General features: G+C 54.0%; 1 non-coding gene across 1 annotated transcript; it reads left to right on the top strand.

Annotated features, from left to right (window-relative positions):
• The first annotated feature begins 6882 nt into the window (after nucleotides 1-6882).
• On the top strand, nucleotides 6883-6954 carry TRNAG-UCC (transfer RNA glycine (anticodon UCC)). Its single transcript has one exon. It is a non-coding gene; the product is annotated as a tRNA-Gly (tRNA).
• The last annotated feature ends 1486 nt before the right edge of the window (nucleotides 6955-8440 follow it).

The raw sequence follows: 8440 nt of genomic DNA, 5'->3' as shown, positions 1-8440 counted from the left end.
CAGCCACCCCGTTCCCCTCACTTTCTTCCCACCCAGCACCCCCAGCTTCCTTTGACACCCTCCCTTCTTCCTGCTCCGCCGCCCTGCTCCTTCATCCACGTTCCTTCTGCACCCTTTCTCCTGGCCACACACGACTCCTTGGTGCTTCTCAAGCCAGGCCCTGCAAGGAGCCACCAGGAGGAGGAACCAGCCCTTGGAGCTCAGCTTGCACCGGATCTGGTAGTTTCCCACCACATCTCACCTGAGAAGAGGTGACTTGTTCTCCTTCCTTCTTACCTTACGTCTCCGTTCCCCTCAAAGGTCTCCCCTGCCTCGGGACCCGTCTCCTCAGGGCGCTGCCCCTCTGCCACTGGGCTGGGAGTGGGAGACTCCACAGTCTCTGCACGTGGGCTGAGAAGTCTCACGGGGACTTGTCTGTTGATGGCATTAGTCAGCCCAATGGCCAGCCGGATCCATTCCGTAGCGCTGCCCGAGAGGGAGCTTTACAAGTGCCCAGTGTCCATTGGTATTTTCTGGGGCTCTGTGTAAGGGATTGGGCTTGGCCATCTTTTCCACAGGAATTGCCTCTTCTTTGGAACAGCAGCTCCCAGGAGTTCATGGAACTTCTTCTTCTCAGCTTGGGAAAGGGACGACTAAGGGGTGATGGGAAAGATATTTGTGCTGTGAAAACAGCAGGGCCCCCAGGGAAACTGGTAAATAATCCCAGTGCCCAGGCCTGATGTTACCTGCCCCCACACAATTCACATGGCAAACCTGGCTCCCCGAGCACAGGGGGAGTTTGGGGGCTCATTGCTGGGCCGTGGGGTGAAGCATCAAACCAGCCTCCTCCTGTGGGGCCTGTGAGTGTTGCTGAATCTGGCCCCCTGCACCTGGGGAATGACAAACAAAAGATCTGGGGCCACACAGAGACCCTGCAGGGCTAAGCAGGAAGTGGCTGGTACTTTGCTTTGTCTTTGCCTGTGGGCTTGTCTGTCTGCAGCCTGGAAACCTCCTGGCTCCTCAGACCACTGGTCTGGATGGAGCGTTACAGACGTCAGAATAATGGAATTGCTGTGTAGACACTCCCATTGTTATTGCAATGTAATGGCCGTTATGCCCAAGTAACACTGCTGTGTAGATGCAGCCTAAGAGAAATGCTGAGGAAGGGCTCCTACAATGTCAGGGGAGATGGGGAAATGAGGTCACCTCTCTAAATATAAAACAGAGGATGTGCCAGGAGTGGGATTGGAACCCACACCTCCATTTGGAGACTAGAACACACAACAAATAGAAAGACAGGTCCTTCAGTCTGGCACCTTAAACCACTCTGCAATCCTGACACCCATACAAACACCTCAAATGCAGTTTTCTTACATGTGTGAGTTGCTCGGGGAGGTGGAGGGGGCCCCTCTCTTTCCCCACCTAACAGCCACTCTACAGCACAGCTGGGTTTATCCCCACTCACCCTTGTGAGGTGTTTTGCAGGGAGCTGACAAGAAACGGAAGAGGGGAAACTGCTGGCCAGCAGAACTGAGGCTTGGGATTGTCCTGTGCCAGGGAGTCTGTGTCAGTGTGCCTGGGGATCCTGAGTTGTGCGGCTCCTGGGCTTGTTGGCTCCATACCAGGGGTGTCTCTTCTGCAGGGCTGTACTTGTTCCCGGGCTAACACTTATCCCTGTGACACACTTTGTGGAGGGACCGTTGGTCTTTGTGCCACAGTACGTGTCTGGGACGTGGGAGTGAGGAACTTGCCTCAAATAGACACGTATCCACCTCCCCCTGTGTTCTGCTTGAGACCCCGGAGCCCTGGCTTTGACTGGTGCCGGGCACGTGGGGAATTAGATCTAGGGGGAGATTTCTAGAGTCCCACAAAAGCTGCTGCTCACATGCAGATGTGCACATCTGTCTGGGGTTACTGGGCACCCGGCCTGCTTTCTGTCCCTGCCAACCTGGGCAAAGCGGCATCACTGGCTCAGGGGTTCCTCTCCTCAGTGCACTGCAGAGAAAGCCCTTGTGTGTTAAAGGGCCTCAGGGAGCCCGGAGCAGAGGGAGCTGGGATTCTAGACCCATTGATCCCCTCAACACACACACACAATCCCAGCCCCAAGCCCCCCCCCCCACATACCTAATCCTGTGCCCTGACTTCTCTACCCTTCCACATCCTCACCCCTGCCCTGAGCCCCACCCCCAACACACAATCCCCAGATCCCTGCCTTGAGCCTCCCACACTCCACTCCACACTGTAATTTCTTACAGGTACTGTCCTATCACAACCCCTCCCCCAACTTCCTGTCTTAAGCCTCCCCCAGCCCAAGGGGTTGTGCCCAATAGAACAGTCCCTGTAAGAAATTTGTCACTTTCACCCCTGGGAGCAGCTCGGCCATGCAAAGGGGCTGCCTGGGGCAGGACATTAGCCCTGGAGGGCAAGGGTGGGTGTGGCAGTGACATCACAAGGACCTTTTGCAGCCCCCTCAGCTTATTGGCTAAAGGAGGTTGGGAGGTGATGACCTCACAGAGAGTCCATGACAATGGCCAGGTGGGACCAGCTGCAGGGCAGGGGCCATCTCAGAGCCCCCCCCCCCCCCCATGGCTTTGCTGCAGGGAGTCTCCTTGAGAGTTGCCCTTGTGGCCTTTTTGGAGCCTTCTTTTTTCTCACAACTAATTGACCTAGAAGGCCGATGTTTCTGTGGAGAAGGTAAGAGCTTCCAAGAAAGCCCCTGCTAGTATAGCAGGGGAGTTAGCTCAAACTGCTTTCTTTGCATGCAAGAGATAGTGGGATTGATGCCCCCCTTCTCCAATAAGGAGGAAAATCCCAATTTTTCTTTTTATCATCAGAGTCAGCCAGGGGGCTATTTGGCTCCTGTTGCACCTCCCCCAGACTTTCTACTTGCTCTCCCCAAAATCCAGCAATGTTGGGGCAGAGAGCTGCTGGACACCAGCCCTCCTGGGCCAGGAAGTGGCAGGAGCACTGGAGGCAGGTTGCAGGTGGGGCAGAATTAGCTCCATTGGAAAAGTGCTGCCTTTGCCCATGAGAGGAAGCAGGATTCACTCCCATCTTCTCCCACCTGCTCGCTGGTGCTGAGGGGCCGGCCCCTTTCCTGCTGCCCCAACTTTTAATCCCACAATGCCCCTTATACCATAGCACCTACAGCTGACACCCAAGGGTGGCACCTGGGTCTCTCAGTGCTCAGGCTGGCCTCTGTTCTCCTGTTTTCCCTCCAGCCCCCTCATTGCTCAGGCCTCTCTGTCCTGCCCCAGCTCTGCTGCTTCCAGGGCAAATCCCTTGTTAGGACCAGTCACAATCTGAGGTCAGCGAGGGTCCCTCCCACCTGAGATGTGTGTTATGGAAAAGCATCTTGTTTCCTGCTCAGTTCCCAATACTGTGTGCAGTAGCTTGCTTCTATGGGGGTGTATCCCAGTGGTAGAGTGTTTAACTGCACATCAAGTGGTCCTTCGTTCAACTCCAAGATTCCCCCTTGGAAGAAATTCCTTCTAGTGGGAATATTTTCCTTTCCAGTTCCATCACACTGTGGCTTTACATTGTTTGAGGTTCTTGACATTAATAAGAACCCTTAAAGCAGGGTTCTCAACTTTGGAAATCCCTGGGGGCCACAATCAATGACATTTAACCAGGATGGACAGGGCAGGTGTCCCTAGCTGGTGTATTCCAGAAGCTGGGAATGGGCAATGGGAGGGATCACTTAATAACTGTCTGTCCTGAGGATTCCCTTGGGACAATGAAATTGGCTGCTGTCTTGAGACGGGATCCTGGGCTAGTTGGACAACTGGCATGGCCCAGTCTGGTTGCTTTGATGCTCTGTTTGGCTGTTCTTGTCCCCTCTGGGCAAGGGAGAATGGACCCCCTCCCCCTGACCCCGCCATCCTGAAGTGGACAGGAAATGACCTATGAAAGGCTAGTGCATGTGAGCAAAGAAATATATTTCATGTGTCCCTGGTGGTCTAGTGGTTAGGCTCTAGCCTTCTCACTGCTGTGGCCTGGTTTTGATTCCCAGTCAGGGAAGCCAACCTCAACTTTCACATAACAGCTCCCTAGTCGTTTTTCTCACCTCATTGTCACATGTTACAGCAGCTGTGACCCAAGAGGTTACTTCAGGCTCCTTCCCACCTCTCCCTCACTGCTAAGACAACACTTGCCATTTTCAGAAGAGGCAGAGCTGGGTGACTCAAACTGCCCCTCCCCTCTCCCATGTGGGCAGCCCTGCAGGAAGCTCTGTGGCACACACAGCACTAGCCCAGCGCACAAGATCCATTGGTTCAGTTTGGTTGTTGAAGGAGACAACCCAGAACTGGCTCCAGCCCCCACTCAGTAACCTGGGGAAATGACCCACCAGGCCTGGGCCCCGGGCCCCTCGGAGAGGCAACGATTCCCCACTGGCCAGGGTAGAGCCTCCCTCTGACACAGTCATGGAGCCTTCTCCCCCTGGGCCTGCCTCCCCCTTCACTCAGCTCTCACTGCTTGGTGCTGCCAGGGAGGGGCCTCACTGCGAGAGCCGCCTGGGCAGGTTCCTGCCACAGAGACACGTCCCAGAGCAGGACGGATGCTCAGACCGACACTGAGCCTTTCAGAACAGCCCCCGGCCCCACCCCCACATCCCAGCCCTTCCCGGGCTCTACCGGGCACTGCCTGGACTCAGGCCTAAGAGCTCTAAAGAAGATACATCTTAAGCAAACATGGTAACCACTACCCACAGAAACTTTCACAAATATTCTGTTATCAATTCTTTGGCCAAGGCCTTGGGGGAAGAGGCAGAGCAAGAGCAGGGAACACAAGCCCCCCCTGCAGTACTTCTCTAGATCATTGTTCCCAACAGTGGGAGAGCAGGGGGAGCTGTCTGCCTGGGGAGGAGTGACCCACATCATATCCCCAACATTTTATGGATGGACCTTTGGGGGCAGGTCCAGACACCCCATCCTCTCACTCAACTCCTATCACACACTGGAGCAGTGCAGCCTTCAGGGGCAGGGATGAGCCATGGAGTGCTGGGCACAGGGCAGGGGATGCAGGAGCTGAGAGTTTCTCTAGAACTCAGGGACCCATAATGAGGCACCATGCCCCTCTCAGAAAGGCATTGACTAGGGAGAGTGTTTCAGGGGTTGTGAAGCTTGTTGCCTTGGTTGGGGTTGTCTTAGAAACTCAGGCCTCGTTGTGAGCAGGATTTGAAGCTGTGCAGGGAAACCCTATTGGCTTTCTAATCCAACGTCTTAACCACTCGGCCATCACAGCTGTGAACATGGCATTGCCCCAGGGCCAGGGAAACTGATAAATAATTCCAGTGCCCAGGCCTGACAGCACCTGCCCCACAGAATTCACTGAGCACAGGGAGAGTTTGGGGGGCTTGTTGCTGAGCCATGGGGTGAAGCAACAAACCAGCCCCCTCCTGTGGGCCTGTGAGTGTTGCTGTCCCTGCTGTACAGACAGGGCCACGGAGACAGGGAGAGGTTCACTGAATGGGCCACGGTCACCCAGTGAGTTAGAGCCCAGCTCTGCTCCCTGCCCCACCCACTGATGTGCTGACTCCCTCTCTGCCAGGGGCTGTTTGCATTGGCCTCTTCTGTTTTCTTTTCTGCTGTGAGACATTGGCACAGTTAGCCAGGGCATCCCGCAGTTGCCATCTCCCTCTGTGCAGGTGCTGTCCTGAGCCCTGACTAGCAAACGCTGACACTGCTGTTAGGTCCAGACCAGAGGGGAATGTTTAAGAGTTATTTCGGAAGAAGGGTTTTCTCCCAAAATAACTGCATCTAAACAGTGTTTTTTATTTCAAAATAAAGTATTTTGAAATATCGCCCGGACGCAATTATACAAATGTAGCACGGGATATTTAAATCCTGGTTTCATTTACAATTTTGAATGTCTCAATTTGCATCCGTCTCTGGAAAGAGGGTGCAAGTATAGACATGTCTTGTGTGTTGCAACCTCCAGCACTCACCTGATGTTCCGTCCCTGCTGTCTGAAGACGTTTGGGAGTCCTCCTGCGTCTGGGGGACCGGCTCCAGGGCGAAGGTCACAAAGCTTCTGGAATCCTCCTCCTCGTCCTGGAGCAGCAGGTCATCAGCGTCATCATCTTGAAGCTGCAGCTGCTGCTGCCCAGGTGTCTCCATCCCAGACTCCACAACTATCCCTGGAGACAGAGGCTCCCCACACCTCAGGATTCAGTCCAGTTCCTCACAGTATGCACAGTGCTGCGGTGCTTCCCCAGAGCGGGACCTGCCCTCATGGGGCCCCATATACCCCTCCTGCAATTCCTTAACCTTGGCTCTGACTTGGTCTAGGATGCAGGGTGGGAGGTGGCCTTTCTTTGCAAGGCCATCAGCCATTCGGCCATAAATATCCGCATTCCTCCGCCTGGACTGCAGGGACTCCTCCTGGGATCACAGCTCCAAGAGGGACTTTATCTCTGGCCCAGACAATGACAGTGCCTGGCATTTGCTGCCCCTTGCTTGGTCCTGTAATGTGTCCCTGAAGGGGTCTCTGGAGGCTTGTGCCTGTGACATGGCTCTCCAGAAGGCAGAAGCGCTCGATCTTAGGCAAACAACCGAGAAAACATTTTACAGCAACAAACACGAGAACAGCTCTTGGTCCTGATTCCCGGGCCATACAGAGTATCCAGAAGCCACTTCCCCCTTGGCTGCTCTAGAGCTTAGCCCTAAGTCTGACAAACTCTACTCTCCCACCCAACAACCTCTGGGACTCCTTTTCCACCCGGCTCCTCACACCACGGAGAGTGCAGGGCAGCCACTACCCCAGCATCACCACTCCTGATCTTAGCCAAACGGCCAAGAAGTTAGGCTTTACCCAAAGCACACAAGCACCCTCTCACCTCCACCTCGTGTCATGGCAGATATGAGTTTCCCTCACTAGTTTTGCAAATGGCTGTTTGCACAGGCATTGGTGGTATAGTGGTGAGCATAGTTGCCTTCCCAACAGTTGACCTGGGTTCAATTCCCAGCCAATGCACTAAGTTGAGGTTTTACTTTAACCCTGAAAAAACAGGCACTAATGGGTCCTGCAGCTGTAGGCTGCACCTCACCGCTTTTCACCCTGAGAGTATGCACAGTAAAGGGTGCTTCCCTAACATACCCCTGATTCAATTCCTTGACCTTGGCTCTGACTTGGTCTAGAATGTGGGAGTAGGAGGGAGGTGGCCTTTCTTTGCAAGGCCATCAGCCATTTGGCAATACATGTCCACATTCCTCCGCATGGACTACAGGGCCTGCAGAGACTCCTCCTCAGATCACAGCTCCAAGAGGGTCTTTATCTGTGGCCCAGACAATGACGGTGCCTGGCATTTGCTGCCCCTTGCTTGATTTGATTCCCAGCCAATGCAAGGTGGAAAGGGAACAGGCAACCTCCTGGGGGAGATCTTATTTAACCCTGAACAACAGGCACAAGTGGGTCCCACAGCCAAGGGCTCCCTCTCACCGCTTTTCATGGGGAGCAGCTCAAACACCCTGTAGTGTGTAGTCTCAGATTGCCGTCCCACCAGGCTGTTGTCATGGACCCTCTGTGAGGTCACTGCCTCCCAACCAATGAGCTGAGTTGCTGCCCAAGGCCCTTGTGATGTCACTGCTGCCTCGCAGAGCTCATGTCCGCTACTGGCCAACCCTTTGGCATGTTTGAGCTGCTCCCTCTGTATCACCCCCACTCATTCATGGTATGTCTACACTGCAGAAGTAAACAAGGTCTGAACCACTGTTTCCAATACAGCCAGCTGAAAGGGGAGAGCAGTCCTAGGTGTGGAGACACTCCTTCAGTTGTGTAGCCCTGCAAGATAATCAACTGTTGATTTGTAAATACAGCTCATGCTGGGCTGGGAAAGGAATCCGGGCTGTGGCTATGTAAATCCAGTTCAGCCAGTGCTGTAGGCCTGATGGAGGATCAGTTGTGAGAATGGAATGTGGAGTATTGTAACTAATTTGGCTGTCGTGGGGTCACAAACCATTTTATCTCTAACTGTAGGAATTGTAAAATATGACACCAGTGCTTGCAGGAGAGACACTGTCATTGAAAAAAGTCTGGGGTGGACGAGCCTTCCCCTTCCAGACTCAAGTGGAGTGGACTCTGGGTGTGGGGGGAAGGAGCATGAATCAGCAGCCCACATGTCCTCCAGCCATGAGCTATGAGACGGGTTCATTCTGCCTCTCCCTCCCCCACTACCCATTCTAATGATAGACCTAGAACAGACTCCTTAAGGAATCTCTTTGTTATTTTGAAATATTATTCCAGTGGGGGCTGGAATCTTTTGTCCAGCCTAAGTGGGGGGCCAAGAACTGAAATCACCAAGGAAACTGACAAAGAGCAGAAATCACTGGGTTTAGCCCAGAGCCAGACCCATCCCCATTGTAGAAGCAGCAGCTGGCAGGAGCAAGCAGCCAGCAGGGTGAACAGTGACAAGGGGCAAGAAAAGGTAGTTGGTGGGTGGCCAGTAGGAACAGTGGCAGGT

The sequence above is a fragment of the Pelodiscus sinensis genome, chromosome 31 (assembly GCF_049634645.1).
Source record: "Pelodiscus sinensis isolate JC-2024 chromosome 31, ASM4963464v1, whole genome shotgun sequence".
In the NCBI taxonomy this organism is placed as follows: domain Eukaryota; kingdom Metazoa; phylum Chordata; order Testudines; family Trionychidae; genus Pelodiscus; species Pelodiscus sinensis.
Note: the sequence above shows the minus strand (reverse complement) of the source record. Positions and strands in the feature narration are given on the sequence as shown.